Below are 17489 nucleotides of genomic sequence, written 5' to 3' on the forward strand. Positions count from 1 at the left end.
ATTTAAAAATAGTGCAAGAATTTTAAGAAAGAAAGTATTTGTTTGCAACATAACCAAGTAATAAAATCTCCATTTCAGTCTTGGTATCACATGTACGGTTTGCACTAATGAGTCAAAAGAGAAGTAATTTTATATATTTTGTATATTGCCTCAATAACAGCAGCAAATGAATGAAAATATACATAAAATTTCCTGATGATGTTTCTTGAATGATTTGTTTGTGCAGATACATGTGCTTATTTATCATCTCACTTTTATACTTTCCAGTCTCATTAAAAAAAAAAAAAAAGCCAATCTTAACTTTTCAGTCAGTAGTCAGCTGCAGTGTCAGAGGTGTTTTATGCTTTATCTATTTCTGTTCACGCTTGTGAAAGATTTTCACAATAGAGGTGTGAGCGACCCAAAATAATCCCTCCCTCCACAACATTTCAGCAGTAACCCTGTGTTGCATGAAATGGGCAGAAAAGTTTGGCAGAAGATAAGCTCCCTCGCAGTCCATCTTGTCCTCAGATATCCTTTTGCTGGGGGAGGGGCTTGACTTAGATTCTGAGTGCTACCCAATTCAGTTCCATAAATCCAGTCACCTTCAATATATGAATTATCATGATTACAGATTCACACATAACACAACTCATGCCCAATTCATCTACTCAAATGAGCTCTCATGGCCACCCTTAAGGAATTTGGTCTCACTCAAAGAAAATTCTCATGGCTAGATTAGTGAATTAAAGCAAAGTATTACAGATTATTTTGGATTGCAGTAGGATTGTCTGCAAAACAGGTAAGATTAATATTAATGACTGACTACAATCACATTAAATCATGGAATAACCCTATACATTCCTAAGTTTCCTGGGGAAGCATTTGGTACAGTCAAGCATGTAAGTCTTACTTCAAAAATAACCCTATGGGGGGCAGGAAGAAAAGCTCAGTCCATTGATGCATCCTGAAAGTCAGTGGCAACCTCACTCGTCTGTGATGATATATCTTCCTTACTTGACTTTGTCTGTAACCCAACTTATCCCTCTTAAGCCATTTTCATACTATTTTCTCACTTTCAGGAGGAGCTTGAGTGACTCTAGTCAAACATACCTTTGCATTGCAAAGTTTACACAAAAATATGGTGTGTTTTTGTTGTTTGTTTTTTTGATACAACAGTGGAAAAATACTGCCTTGGGGCAGAAAAATAAGACAGCTTATCAGTTCCAATAGAACAGTAAGTACTCCTCCAACAGGATGGTCACACGGCTTGACCATGGGACCTCTACCCTACTCCATACTCTATGTTGTTTTTTTTCTTAAAGTCAGCATATCAGGCTCCCCTGGTGATTGCCAACAGTTAAGAATGCAGGTTATATTGCTTAGGGAACATGGAACAGATCATGGAACAGATTATCCACTGCATTCCACTCTGGAGGTTTGCTTTCTCTCAAAAATTGGACACTTCAGTAAGTCAGCTCCAATAAGTATTTCATGCTTGGAGCTACACCAAGATTTGACTACTCAGAAAGCATGTCAACATTTAGAAATTTCTACTCGGGTTATCACTTAATTTCAGGGAGCAGGACTGGGATCAGTATTTAGAAAGCAACAAGTGTGCATAATGTCCCCCTCCACAGCTATTGCAGCTGTGATAGTGAACAGTCACTTATTTAAAAGAGGAATGGCATACCTGTTCTTATTAACTGTTCTTAATAATATACATTCTCAGTGTACACTCCTATGGCTTGAAATACATTTTATGCAGCCACATGCACCCAGTGGCAAGACTTTTTGGACTGAACTGTCTCAGAACTTCAAATCACATACATATTAAATTACGTGGGCAGTTTATGTTGTATTTTTGTTTAACACAAAATTAACTACAATGGATTCATTAGTGATGGTCTAATTACAGTTTTTCTTAGGCCTGCATATGAAGTTTATTTTGAAAGATCTCAGTCACGCACATTTTAGTGTGCTTTATGAAGTTAAATATTCCTAAATTACGATGAGAAATACCTCTCTATCATAATCCCAAGAATGAATTTCACTGGTCACTCTTTGCTATCTTAAAATATTAAAGTAAGCAATTGAATGTAAATATCAAGTACATGTTCCAGACACCCTTTAGTCTTGATTGATACGAGGTAAAATTGTGTCATTTTCATTAATATTACTTATTCCCCAGACTTGAATCTGCATTCCTTCAGTTTGACAGGCTGGTTATAGAGATGACTGTCTTTCTCCAGCACTTCTTAAATGCCTCCAGTCATGATTTAATTACTTTTATTCGTCCTCTTTTCTCTTCACTCCTAATCTAAAACAGCAGCCTTGGAAATAAATGATCAGTGCTTTAGAATAAACCATCAGGTCTATTATGAGAAATTCGAATTCCACCAGAGCTAACATATTCTCAAGCACTTATTTGCAAGAAAATGCCCCAAAAGATACAAGAAAATGATATGCCTTCAGTAGCGCATTGATAAGTACAAAGATCAAACATTATACTTCACCTGTCTTTATTCAAGAAACTGAGAAGCACTGCTGTATTGCACCAACAAACATTAGCACAGCATCTTTTATAATTACACTCACAGGAAAATTAATAACACACAAATTATTACAGTAGACTTGTCCAAAAGGTTTTTAGAACTTAGCTACCCTTGCCAGGTTATATTCTCTAACAAGAGAATATTTTAACAAGAGAACTCAATTCCAGCTCATTCTTTGGTTTTGTTTATGTTCAATTTACAAATAGTCCTCTGCTCAATGAACCCGATTAAAGATTGTCTTCTTTTTACAATCATAGGAAGGCTTTCCTTTTAAATATAGAATATACTATATATAAGAAGTTAGTGCCTACCAGGCAAAGAGGAACTGTAGTTTTCTAAAGTATGCTGGAATAACATGCAACCTATTACTAACAGAAACATTACAGCATGAATGTACATTCAGAAAAAGATAACCATCTCTGCTGTCATTTCAGAGTAGAAATGGTAGCTCCAATCATTACTACAGTGCTGAAATACCACCAAAATTTTATTTAGGTTGCATATGATGATAAATTCATCAAATATCAAAGTTGAGTAATTCATGCTGCAACACCTGTTGCTAATACCGAAGCATCTCAACTGCCCAAAAGAACAATTCAGATTCCAAAAAATATCTTAAGCATTTTCTAAGGCTTATTAATTGGTATAAGCAAATTTTCAGCTAATAATCAAGCTTGACAGCTCTCATTCTTTTTCTTTAAAGGAACTGGTAGTGTTATAGTCTTCCCAAAACACAGATGAAGTGAAATGGAAGATATTAACATGTGCATTAACTTTATAAGAAACTTGGTATGGTAATCAATAGCTTTGTCCTCTTGTGAAGGAGTACCAAATCTGAAGGGGTCGATCTTATTTAGTGCACTCAGCAGTAAAAGTAACACCAAGCAGCAGCATAGATGATGTGAAAGGTAAAGATACTGATCAGCTGTGGCAAAGTTTGTCAAATGTGGCACTTCTCTTAACAAGCAGATAACATACAACCATATTTTTCCTTTGGTATGCAGATGAACTTACTCATACTCAAACTAAGGTTCTAGTCATAAATAAAAATTAGACCAACATAGTGAACTGCTTAGAAATGCTAGGGCAAAACACAACTATGATGCAATTTCTCAAGTTAACATTCATAAATACCCAAATATCCTACGACACATTTCTGTTATTTTTTCAGGAAATTATTAAAGAAATACAGAATCCTTCAGATCTTCACATCTCATTCTTCACGTATTATCATATATCCAGATAGACCAAGAAGCATGGGATAATATTATGATCTAATATTCAGTAAGTTTTGTTTGTGTTTTTTTTTCTATACTTAAAAAAAATTTAGTGGTCACAGTAAAATACCCCCAGTTCTTCCTTATTGTAGCTTTCACAGTAGAAATTAGTCATTGGTAGACTGTTCCAAAAAAATTAGTACTATCTGCTCTTTGATTTCAAATCTGTTTAATGCTTATCTAATCTATTGAATGTACTATAAAAATTCTTACAAACTTGCCAAACTTTTTTAAGAAACTGAACTGATTAACTTCTCATTTGTTTACCTACATTTAACACAGAGAAGTCTAAATTCTGCAATCTGTTCTTAGGCAAATCAACACATCTCAAAAGTGAAGAACTAGTAAAGCACAGGTATCTTCCCACAAATGTGATATCAAAAAGAACTTTGGGAACAACTATTAAACATGCTCTTATCTATATTTATTTATTTTGAGAACAGGAGCAATGAAGTTCAGATGAAGAGTGAGTTCTTAGCAGTTCTTCAGACTACAAAGACTGATCATAGCCAGGGCAGAGAATTGTGAAGCAGTGTTTGAATAACGCTTGAGAAGAATAACTGCATTACAATAAAAACATCACATTGCATTAAAACTTCCCAGTTTAATTACCACTGGTGGCACCACTGAGTTGTCTACCTCAGCTATTTATTATCTCAGTGTTCATTTAAGGATTAGAAGCATGGCACTTATTGGTTTTACTGTTGTTGTTACATAACAAAAAAAATAGCCTTTTTTTTTTTTATTATTTGTGGTTCTTATAGACCCATATGGGCTTCTCAAGACCATAGGCTCATTATATCTGACAGTGAAGAAATAATTAAAGACCAATAAAATTCTGATCTCTGGCAGAATCTCCAGGCACTGTTATAACACAAAATGAACACTATCACCTTTTAATTTCTTGTCACTTATTTCTAACAATGAATTTTTTGTCGATTTATGATTATCACATCAGTTAAGCAATATATTTTCATCACAGGAGAAAAGAAAATTCTTTTACATTCTTTGCTTAGTTTTCCTCACATTTTTTAAATAGTTTATTTCTTCAGTTGACAGGTACTAGTAGATAACACCCCCAGTTTAGCTGGTGCTTTCTTGTTCACTGCCTCTAGGTGACTGCATTCTGATGTTTTGGATGCTGAGATTTTGAACAGTAAACAGCTCACCACTAAACTCACCACCAGTAAAAACGTGAATAGTATCATCTGACTTACTATTCATCACTATGAAGTAAACAACTGTCAGAAAAATGCTTTTTTTTTCCCCCCTCTGGTTTCCAAAAGAAGGCATTTGAGATCATAGTTCCTGTCTTTCCATCCTTACCTCAAATCTTTTAATCCTACTCAATTTTTCATCTCATCTCAACCTATTCAAAGACAGAATTTGTTTCCACAAATGTTATTGTTTTTAATGAAAATTCTATGAATAGCAGAAGAGAGATCAAAGAAATGCTTTTACGGAGAAAAAAATCAGACAGAACTCTTTGACATTACATACACAGTTTGGCATCAGCTGGCTGGCCAAACAGTGTGAACCTACTTGCCAGTCATTTAACATACACATTGCTCAAGATTAGAAACCGTATGTGCTACCTCTTGCCCATGAAACTTAGCATTACTGCAATGAGGAAGGAAAGTATTCAAATCTACAAAAGGAGGGCATTATCGTTTATTCTGAAAATAGTACATGTTTGACAATTAGTCTTTCTACATTCCTTTTAAAAATCAAATTCAAAAACATATTTAGCTTCCTTTGTGAGAACTCTAGATTTCTTTTTTTTTTTAGAAAATCAAAAGAAATCAAAAGTTATAAATTGTTTTTCATTGGTACTTTACAGTCATTTACTGATACTTCCAATATTTTCATGCTGCAATTAATTGAGAGTTTGCTGATACAGCTGAAAGTGTCAATTATTCTTTCACTGTAAAGGCATAAGTTAATGAATGCATTCTGTATTACACTGAATACAGAAGAAGGTTGATAATTACTTGTTATCATGTTACCCAAGTTTCCAAATCAGTGATTTTGGGCTGCATACATAGGTGATTCAGCATTTGTATTCACATAACATGAAATCCCTGTGGCCCTCAAAGTTCAGTCTCATATTTTCAATTTTATTTTTTTTTTCTAATGATGTTTGCTACATATTTTGTTGTACCTAATATTTAAGTTTTACCCTTGCTAAGGATACTTAGAATACACTTGTTTCCTGAGCACCCTTGACTTACCCAGTTCACTGTGCTACTTGTTGTAACTCTCACTGAAAGATGAACTCTCTACTCAATAGTCACTGAAATAAAACTTGAGGTAGATTCCACTGATGAACACACACACACACACACAAGATCTACTTTTAGGCATGTTATCTTTGTAAAATAATTTTAGAGAAAAGGATAAAAGAAAACAACTATATAAGTATCATTGCAGATAATGATTCCACCAACCTCTCTCTCAACACCAACATTAGCTTCTGTGCTACATAAACTATTTTCTTATAGCACTGAGGTCTATTTTTGCAGCTATTTGCACATCCGGAGAGTACTTGCCTTCTATTTTCAATTTAGAAAATATTCTCCATCTTAACCAGCACAATGAAGGAAGAAAAGGCCAAACAGATGCATAACCCAAGTTTCTCACAGCACCTCATGGCACTAATTGCCACCTATCAAGTCAGAAATCATTCATATCAGCTGAGTTTTAAAGTAAAAACTCAGCCTCTTTAACAACAACAATAAAAAAAAAAAACACCTTTTTACTTTTTTATAAGAATGAAGGGAAATGGCTTTAAACTGGAAGAGTTGAACTAGATAAGAAAGAAATTATTTACTGCAAGGGTGGTAAGACACTGGAACAAGTTTCCCAGTGAGGTTGTGGATGCCCCCTCCCTGGAAGCATTCAAGGCCAGGCTGGACAAGGCTTTGAGGAACCTGGGCTAGAGGAAGGAGTCTCTGCCTACAGCAGGGGGTTTGGAACTAGATGAAAGGTCTCTTCCAATCCAAATCATTCTTCAGATGATTACGTAAAACACGTAAAATTGTTTCTACATTGAAGCAAGAAGGGATCTCTGAAGATCATCTGAGCAAAGCGCTCATGACCATGCCGTCAGATTTAGACTACCTCCACACATAGACTCCATCACCTCTCATCAAGCTATTTGAGCCTTAACTGAAAGTTAAAAGCTGTTGCTTATATTTAAACAATTTGCTATATTTCAGTCTCCACCCACTTCTTCTTGTTTCATCCCTCCACAACCACTGAGAAAAGCCTGGGTCTATCTTCTTTACTCCCTCCCTTTAGAAATTTATAAATACTGACAAGATCCACAAGGCACTTTCTCCAGTTTATACAGACTGCTCTCTCAGCTTCTCCAACACATTCTCCAAGCCATACCTCACTGGCCCTTCATTGAACTTGCTTGAGAATGTTAATGTCTCTCATGTTTCCATATACAAAACTAGATACAGAATCACTCCAGCCCCTGGTAGAGGCGAAAAAGTATCACCCTTAAGATACTGGTGATGGCCTTCCCCTACTGCAGCTCAAGATGCTGTTGACTTTCTTTGGCTGGCTCACAGTTAACTCATCGTCTAAGAGGACAACCATGACAACACTCAGGTCCTCTTCTGCAAAGTTGCTTTTCAGACTGTCAGCCTCAAGCCTATTCAGCTGCATGGGTTCATGGTGTTCCCACTCGTTCATTTCTCAAGCCTGTCAAAGTTCATCTGCAGCACTGCACAATTATCTGGTGCATCAACCACTCTACTTGGTTTTATATCATCTGAAAATTGGATGAGTGTACTCTGTACCATCATTAACAAAATAGTTTTTGCCCAAGCATTAATTCCCAAGATAAACTACTAGTGACCAGTGGCCAGATTATACCACTGATCTCAATATATTGAGGCTCTGCAGTTCAGCCAGTTATAACTCACCTCATTGCCTATTTTTCTAACTCATATTTCACCATTTTGTTAATGAGGATGTTATAGAAGACTGTTGAAAGCCTTGCTGAAGACATACATCATCAAAATGTATAGAGTATACATACATGTATGTATGCTGAAGACATACATATCAAATTTCCTTCAAAATAGTGACTGCATTGCAGGAGTCTATCAGGTTGGCCAAGCCTGATTTGCCCTTTCTAAATCTACAATAAGTATACCCAATTACTTTCTCATTCTTAATGTTTGGAAATATGTGCCAGGATTATCTGCTCCAACACCTCCTCAGGGATCCATGTAAGACTGACCAGCCTCTATTGAGTACATCGAGTACATGGTTATTTTTCTGTACATTTTGAGATTTCACACTCTTTTCCTTACCAACACACCACACCACAAAAGATTTCTGTATTCATATTAAGTAGAAAAACTTAAAAACTGTACAGAGACTTCAAGAGTGAAGCTACAGAAGATATAATCATTGACTTAATAAATCTGAACATTACCACAGTCATTTAATATCAGCTCTCAAACTTGAGAAGTGTATCCATTCTGCAGACACGAGCTGCTATATTAAGTTTATAGCATTGAAACTGCTTAAATCCCCAATATGTACAGAAATTAGCTTCCTGTTTAAACCATTATTCTCCTATTTTTATATCCTTAGGTGTACCCAAATCTCATGTATCTCATGTCAGGTGGAATCCAGACCAAAAGGTGACTTGAGTCAGAGACAAAATAGACAGTTTGCTTAGAGTATAAAAAAATGGATGACGTTTAAAATCCAAAGCCTTAGGTAATAATATTATTATTATTACTACTACTACTAAGTCTCTCAGAAATGCAGTGGCTGTTTAGAAATTCAGTGTCCAGCCCGTACTGGTATAATGACAGAGTTCTTCCCTTCTTACTTTGGTGCTGATACGGAATCCATACACAGTGATATGTACTCCACACTAGGAGTGGGCAGCCACAGCAACAGTCCTGCACTCTGTTCTGTTTCATGCCTGTCTGCAGTGAACAGATATTTACAAACCACCTCAACAAAGAAAGAGATTCAAGATTGTGAATTCAGTGTACTTTTCTTTTTTTAATGCCAACAGCAAAGCCATGTTATGCTGCTGCACCTTTGAGCCTCTATTCACAAAATCACAGAATCATAGGAGTTGGAAGGGATTTCTGGAGATCAACTAGTTCAACTCTGCTGAAGTAGGTTACACAGGAAAGCATGCAGGTGGGTTTTGAATATCTCCAGATAACAGACTCCACAACTTCTCATATAGTCTGCTCCAGTACTCTATCACCCTCAGAAGTTTTTCTTAATGTTCATACAGAACTTATGTATTCATTATCCCCTGTTCTGCCATCATTGAAAGACCTGTCCCCCTCCACTTGACTCCCACCCATTAGATATTCATAAGAATTGATAAGATCTCCTCTTAGCCTTTTCTTCTATAAAAATAAGAATCAATATAATAAAAGTAAAGAGAAATCACAAATATTACCCTCAATTTTTAACCTGAGAATATAAAAGTTACACAAAACTACTGTTCAAGAAAAACTAACCTATTTTTGCCTTAGACGGCTATCAATAAATGTAAGATTTTGTGGATTCTGTTATTGGGGGTTTTTTTGTTTGTTTGTAATTGATACTCTTTTAAGAAAGAGAGTGGTCCTGTGTTTTAGCCTTTTAAATTGAAAACTATAATTATCAAAATGACAAAAAAATAACATACTTAAAGAATAACAACGTAAAACTATCAACAAACAGATTCTATTTTCCTATTCTAACATTTCTTTAAAAATTTCAAGGTAAACACACTACAAAAAGCTACAAAAGCCATTTTAAAACAAGCCTTTCACTAACAGAGTAAATAAATACAACACAACCTGAAATAGATGCTTGACCAGCACCAAACTCACACTTGAACTTCAGATGGTGAATTCTTTCTGCAACCCTTAGCACACCTGAACAAGCTCTGAGAGCAAAATGAAATCTTTTTGGCTTAGCACACTCTAAAAGAGTCTATTTGATCTGTCCTTAAAACTTTAAGTTCTGAAACATATTGGGTTGGAGGAAATTTGCAGCTTGGTACAGCTAATTTCTAAATTCTGTTCTGATGTTTATAATTAACTGGAGAAGTACTAGTTGAGGGTATTTGTTTTGAAGTCTCTTCAGCTATCACATGAGAAAAACACTTAACTACTGATTTTTTTTTCCACATGTGAGATATACAAAGAAAATTTAAACACGATGGCTTGAAAACGCTCAGCATCTGAGGATCATTCAGCAATGTTTTCATTGTAATTTCAGGAATTTTATGTGTAACAATCAATCTCCTACTTGCAACATTTTATCACAGTCTTTTCCTTGTGTTATTAATTAAGTAGGCAGCATTTTAAATAACATGAATGTGACTATCACTGACATTATTTAAAATAAAAGTGACTTGGACACTAGTTCTCTACTTCATTTAAAAACTATTTCCTCTGGGAAGCTGCATAATCTCTGAAGTAAACCTTGGTAATATAAATCATCAAGTTATTTTAGCAGTTTAGCAGAGAAGAGCATACTACAATCATATCATATCAAATAAATAAAAATATTATAGTAAGAATATATGAAAAATAAATGGTCAAGAATGTATTTGGTGTATACTGTAGCATAAAAGAGAAATACAGTAGATATAATTCATGTGAGTGACTAAAAAGGATCCTATATAGGTTCCAGAGTTTAATTTAAAAATGTAAGATATATATATATACACATACGAGGGAGGAAGAATATCCAGACATGTAGCTTTCCATTTCATCCACAAAATACAGAGTTTGTTTCAAATTATCTTCACTATAAAAAATATTATTTTGATTCTAACACCAACACTGCACAAAATAAATTTGCAGCATTTTTATTCTGTTGATTTTGCAGATTGAAAATGAAAAATCATTATAACTGACAGTTGGAAGTGGAATTCCTAGAATACTAAGTGTTCTGTACTTCTTTTTTTTTTCCACAAAAATTTTGGTTTTAGATTAAATTAATATATGTGGCCTAAGACAACTCCTGCTCACTAAATGCAGCCCAGGAAAGCTAAAAGGCTGGACACCCATCAAGAGCATCATATTGTCAAATCTACATACATTTTTTTTTAGGTTGATTTTTAGGAAAAAAAATAATAAAAGATGTTTTTTCTAATTTTAAACTACTTCTCCAAAGTGTATACAATGCTTTCCAAAGTGATATCATCTAGAGACTTTATGAGGGAATTTGAGAGCACACCTTGAGCCTCTAACGAAAACAGTAATATATATTGGATTCACAGAATCACAGAATGGCTCAGGTTGGAAGGGACCTCAAGGATCATGAATCTCCAACCCCCCTGCCACAGGCAGGGCCACCAACCTCCCCATTTAATACCAGACCAGGCTGCCCAGAGCCCCATCCAATCTGGCCTTGAACACCTCTAAGGATGGGGCATCCACAACCCCTCTGGGCAGCCTCTTCCAGCACCTCACCATTCTCTCTGTAAAGAACTTCCCCCTGACATTCAACCTCAGCCTTCCCTCCCTCAACTTAAAACCATTTCCCCTTGTCCTGCTGTTATCTACCCTTTCAAAGAGTTGACTCCCCTCCTGTTTATAGGTTCCCTTTAGGTACTGAAAGGCAGCAACTAGGTTACCCCACAGCCTTCTCTTCTCCAGGCTGAACAAGCCCAGCTCCCTCAGCCTGTCTTTGTCGGGGAAGTGCAACAGCCCCCTGATCATCTTTGTGGCTCTCCTCTGGAACCTCTCCAACAGCTCCCCATCTTTCCTGTACTGGGGGCTCCAGACCTGGACACAGTAATCCAGATGTGGCCTCACAAGAGCAGAGCAGAGTAGAGGGGGACAATTATTTCCCTGTCCCTGCTGGCCACACCTCTTCTGATGGAGCTAGGGATACCATTTGTTTTCTGAACTGTAACAATTGGCTCATGATTAGTTTTTCATCCATCAGGACCTCCATGTCCTTCTCTGCAGGGCTACTCTCAAGGACTGCTTCTTCTAGTCTGTATAAATGCCTAGGATTCCTTTGGCCCATGCACAAAACCTTGCACTTTGCTATGTTGAACTTCATTAGGTTCATCCAGGCCCACCTTTTAGGTCCCTCTGAATGGCATCCCTTTCTTCCAGAAGATTCAAGACAAACTCCTCAGGATTGCAACATCAGATATGCTCCAGTGATAAAAAATATTTAAGTGAACAAAAACGAAAGTATCCTTCCTCCAAAGTGAGTATGTTAATCACTATACTATTATACTAGGCACAAACTATTGCATATTCTGTCTCTCTAGTCCAACAAATCTTGTAACTGTTTCATTCAGAGAACAATATTACCACACAGACATAGCCTCCATGAAACAAAGGTTTAGAGAAATAATATATGCTTTCTGTAGTAGAAATTGTTAATTCCTGCTGATTTTGAATCTTTGCAGTCCTATAATATGACTATTTCAACTCTTAAACCAAGCTGTTGTTGGAACTTTCATTGATGCAATGATATTTGCCTGATTATTGTCATCTTGTGTTTCCATTTTTTTAGAACTTTAAGCCAAATGGTCCATTTGGCATTCTCTCTCACTTGTGATTTTATAAGTCATAAAAATAAAGTATGCTTTAAAGTTCTAAATCATCACTTTTGTTTTCTCACATAAGAGCTCAAAGACTTTTACAGAATATTTTATGAAAAAAAGCAACACTTTAAATCTGAGATCTGCATCTGTAATTTATTTCAGTATTTTACCAACTGCTTTCTGAAGATAATGGCTGGGGAGGAGCACTGTAGCAGGCCAGAACATAAATGATGTTTTACAAAATTATCTCTTGAAATTTTCAAATAGCACAGGGGATTTAGCTGCACATTGTCTGTTGGAATGAACATGTTTATTGTGTGTAGGAGATAAAGATTCAGAAACAGACAAAATGCTTCAAGTCTTTCTTTTTATGGTCTTCTGTTTTCATTCTGTCTGTTTAAAAAAAATAGTAACTGCAGAATGTGTTCAACAGACTGGCAAACACCTCTATGAGCACAATCAACACGAGCTGAGAGAGACTCACTTTACTTCATGAATACATTTACATTATGTCATGTGAAATTACTGAGCAGCTGTTAAGAGAAAAAAAGAAAACATGATCAGTATTCTTGCAGAGGGATTTACTGAGGACCAATCATCAAACACACATGGCAAATAGAATGGCAGTCTGAAAAGGTGATAAGCAATCAACTACAGAAAAAAGTGAGACACTATGACCTTACATTCAGCGTGAGCACTAAATTAACATATCTGTGCAGTGTACTAGAAAATTAAGAGGACAATAAGGACAAAGCAAACTTAAGCCCAGCCACGGGCTGCACAAATCTGAACTATCTAATCTGGTCTAATTACCGTCTATTTTGCACCCTATATCTCCAACCTTGGCCACATAATCTTTTCACCAGCATCCAACGGGCACAGCTAGGTTTGAGGAACTGACCTCCATTGATTAAGCAAGATATATCTTATATTCTTTGGGATGTGGTATAGTCATGGAGCAGGGCAATCTAAAGATAGACAAGCAACGCAGACAACAAGCTCAATTGACTTGTCTTCATCTATTATGCAGCACTCATTTTTTCTCAGCAGAAGTCACTTCCCTCTGATCTGTAAGACATCCCTGTAAGGTTTCTCCAAGTATGAACTGAAAAAGATAATGTCATAGAAGTAAACCAATTGTCATGCTCCAGGCCTGCTCCTTTGAGGGGATTACAGAACAGTATCACTCTCATATAAGAGGGATGTACCTGAGAAGCCTCTCAGAACCTTGGTTTAAACCTTGCTACTAATTAAAGTAGACATTTTTGAATTATATTAATTTATTCCATTCTGTTTTATCACTAGTGCTATTTAAAAACATTTGAAGGGCAACTCTTTCGCCTTTCGATCTAGCACAATGTATCAAGTAGTAATTAAGCAAAACAGAACAGCCCCTGTGGGTAGTGCCTTCAGAGGTCTTTACCCCATACTGTTTTAAATAGCATGCTTAAGTCTGGATTAGGCTAGCATATTTGGTATGCAAACAAAAACAAATATTTCCTGTAGATGAGCTCTACAATTTTGCTTGCCCAGGACTTTTGTTTCTTCCTTCTCTTGAAAAGGGAATATTATTATATTCAGTCACTCTTCACTTGTTCCTCTAGAAGTACACATGCTTCTGAGTTGCAAGGTTTATCATGAACATGCTTTTAATTTAGTAATTTTTTAAATATAGACAGGACATAAGGATTATATGCTGTATTTAAAGAAATGCAAAGGAGACTTGAAATAATAAAAAATAAAGTTGTAAATTACATAAAAGTCTTATAATGTATATGCGATGATAACTTTTATTACCGTTAGCATCATACGTTAGCAATATAATATACGTAAAATTTAAAATATTTGCCCAGCAGAAAAACTGTTATGCATTTCCAGGCTTCATTGTGTCTGACAGCCTTAGGATGCTTGAGAAGCTCAAGGATAGATGATACATTCTTGCATATTTGTCTGGGAACATTTAAAAATAAGTGGGAACACTAAACACCTCAGTGCCAAAAATGATATTGAGTCAGTAACAAATAATTTATGATTTTTTTAATTTTCACAAGCATATTTAAGCAATTTTGAGTCTTTCTGCTGTGCATAATAAACCAAGGTAAAAGGTGAGTATTAAGTCAAAACCAGTAAAGGAAAGGAAAATGCTCCTGCAGTAGTGAGAATTTGTTGAAATCTTCAGTCAGATACTCAGAACAGGCCAATCAATGTAACTTTATTTAATTTAATGAAACTACACCAGTTTATACATATAGGCATATATCCTCAACTTATCATTTTTTACTTGTATTAATTTCCTTAACCCTCTTTCATTTGTCCATATTATTTTTTTTGTGTGTGTGTGAGTCTACAAGAATAAGGAAGTTCACAATAGCTTTCATGCTTCTGCTGAGAATGTCAGACACTTTATTTAACGTGTGCTAACAAGTAATGTTTGTTCATATTTATGCTGGAGTGCAAAGGGAAAGAAAAAGCTACCAGAGGTTATGCAAGAATTTACATGACTAAAGCCACAGACAGGAATATTCTACTACAGCAACAACCAGACAATTCTAAACACTTTTTTCCTGAAAGATTTATAATACACATACAACATGTGAATATTACAGCTTCTCTATAGAAATGAAAGCTATAGCCATAAGATACCCATTTCTTTCCTTTCCTATAGTATGCTTCCAGTCATGTTTGAGTTTACACTATGCTGAAGTATAGGTAAAAGAAAATTTCTTTCACATACCCACTCCTCAGTTATACATAGTACAGGCCTTTCATACCATTCATTATTTTGCTCAAAGAGGCATGAACAAATCATGAAAATGATGCTTGTGCCAAGTGGAAGAGTATTACTGGTGCTTGCCCCCATTTACTATAATTGAATACCTTTAATAGCAGTATCATTTTAGTAATAACGACCAACATACTAATCAGAAGAAAAAAAAAATAACAAAGAGAGGAAATTTCATCCATTCAGTTAGCTGGCAGCTATAAAAATAAAATGAAATTTTGAGCACACCAGCTATTCTTCTAGTCTCCTTAAACCTAGTATATTTCAAATATACTTCTGAACTTCATTCATAACACACTATTGGCACAATATACCTCCTTCTCACAGGGGCTAGTAACTATTCCTCATATTTCACAGAAATTTCAGAGTGAGAACTAACATCCGAGTTCTTATTTTCCAGTAGTGACCTTCTATAGAAAGACATAAAAGCAAAGGCAGAGGAAAGGAACTTCATCCATTTTTCCTGTGCTTTAATTTCGTTCTGTCACATCTTTCCATGCTTCACTGCTTCAACTAAAAGACAAATATCACTGCACACACATGCATGTGGATATTTTCACCATTTATTGTGACCATGTACACCTCTTAGGCCAAATGAAAAGTAGGACGTTCCTTTCCTTCATCATGTAAGGGATATAATCAAGAAGCTTATAGCATACCAAACTGGCCTATAACATAAAAACAGTTCATTCATTTAGATGCATTAACTTCAGTATGTAATGAACAAAATCACTCTAGTGGACTGAAGTCAAATTGCATGGATAAGAAGTCTTGTTTTATGTAAGCCTATGAAACAAATACCCTGTTTTGGAATTTTAATCACTCTGTAGCCATATGGCTATAAAGCACACCTAGACTAATATTCCATTGTAGTATAAAAGTTTAGTAAAATACGTTTCGGGAATGCCTTATTAACTTTTTTTTTCAACTATAAGTAGTACGTTCCTGTTTGTCTGCTTGCAAATAAATAGATAACATAGAGCTCTTGGTAACAGATTTGATTTCTAAACTGTTTCTTATACAAACTGTAATAAATTATTACTTGTAACAAACAGTGCATCAAATATTGCCAGCAAATACACCATTACTTCAGCCATGTTCTCTTTGTGAATTAAACACTGACCTAACATTTTTCTAGCTAGAAAAAAGCCACAGTTACCTCAGGAACTGCTTAAATGTTATAGCTATAGAGACCAAGAAAGACAAATTTGGATTAAAAAAAAATGCAAATGCAACATTACTTTGTTTAGAAAGAAAATCTGGTATTCTAAGGTGAAATTTTAAAAATTCAATTTCAGCATTTACAGAACAAATGAGTGATTTCCCTAGAAGTTCAGCAAAGTCTGAATGTAAGTGTCTTCAGCTCTATCTAACTATAGAAAGATCCAACTTGCCATGAATGTAGTCTTTGACCTGACCTAGAATTCAGTGTCATTTTCAATATCAAATTATCCATTATTGAGTTCCTACATAAGATCATATAACTGAAAGTTTTCTTCTGAGATCTTTGAAAACTGAACTTCTTGGACTACCACCTATCTTGCTGCAAAGGAAGCAGAGCATTTGATGTATGTTGTATGTAGGAACTCACTATATTTTCAGCTACTTACTATATTTGATTGAGCCCACATGCAAAAATAATAAAAAAATATGGTTAAAGACCTAGATACCTGCAAGTATAAATACAGAGAAAACTGCCGGTTATGCTATTCTCTTAAGAAAACAAAGATGAAAACAAGAATAGCCCAAAACAGCCCAAGAGAGTAACAAGAGCCTGTTATTTTCTAGAGTGTACAGCCAGCCACTTTTGTTTTGTTTTGTTTCAGGTACTTTTCTTCAAAATATTTACTTCATCCTACTATACTGGTACGTTCCAAATATTTTGTTTTTAAGCTTTTCAAAGCAGTGATGATATTTTATAACAAAAATCACAGCATGGAAACACGTGGTTTCAGCAGTCACAATGTAAATCAGTAGACAATATCGTACTCCCTTAAAATAAGAAGCTATATTTCTGCTGTCAGAGTATTTGACTTGAAAACAAAAGAAAAGAAAATGAAGAATCAACAACAGAAACAAACAAAATAATACAACGGTGAAAGATAAAATACCTACATGGGCAGAAATTGATCTGGAGCAAGAAATTTTAGCTAGTCCTTCATAACTCTTTAGTATAAGGGCAAGTATTTGGCTTTTTTTTTTTTTTTTTTTTTAATCTCCATAGTCCCCAGAAGGGAAGAAATAATAAAGAGAAGATATGGATGGTTGTTTAAATAAGCTATGTATCTGTTTCTATATAGAAGAAAAGTCTAATAATTCTTCTGGAAAGGATCAAAAAC

General features: G+C 35.3%; 1 long non-coding RNA gene across 3 annotated transcripts in view; it reads right to left on the reverse strand.

The window, feature by feature from the left end:
• The window catches only part of LOC104911176 (uncharacterized), a 77255-nt gene that overhangs the window by 44208 nt on the left and 15558 nt on the right, over positions 1-17489 (reverse strand). The window contains exon 4 of one of the 3 annotated variants that reach the window (XR_014883283.1): positions 12536-12901. The exons of the other annotated variants lie outside the window; for them this stretch is intronic. This is a non-coding gene — a long non-coding RNA (uncharacterized LOC104911176). Of the gene's footprint in view, positions 1-12535; positions 12902-17489 lie in introns of those variants that run through there. 3 annotated transcript variants of the gene reach the window in all.

This window comes from Meleagris gallopavo, chromosome 5, assembly GCF_905368555.1.
Source record: "Meleagris gallopavo chromosome 5, MGAL_WU_HG_1.1, whole genome shotgun sequence".
Taxonomy (NCBI): Eukaryota; Metazoa; Chordata; class Aves; order Galliformes; family Phasianidae; genus Meleagris; species Meleagris gallopavo.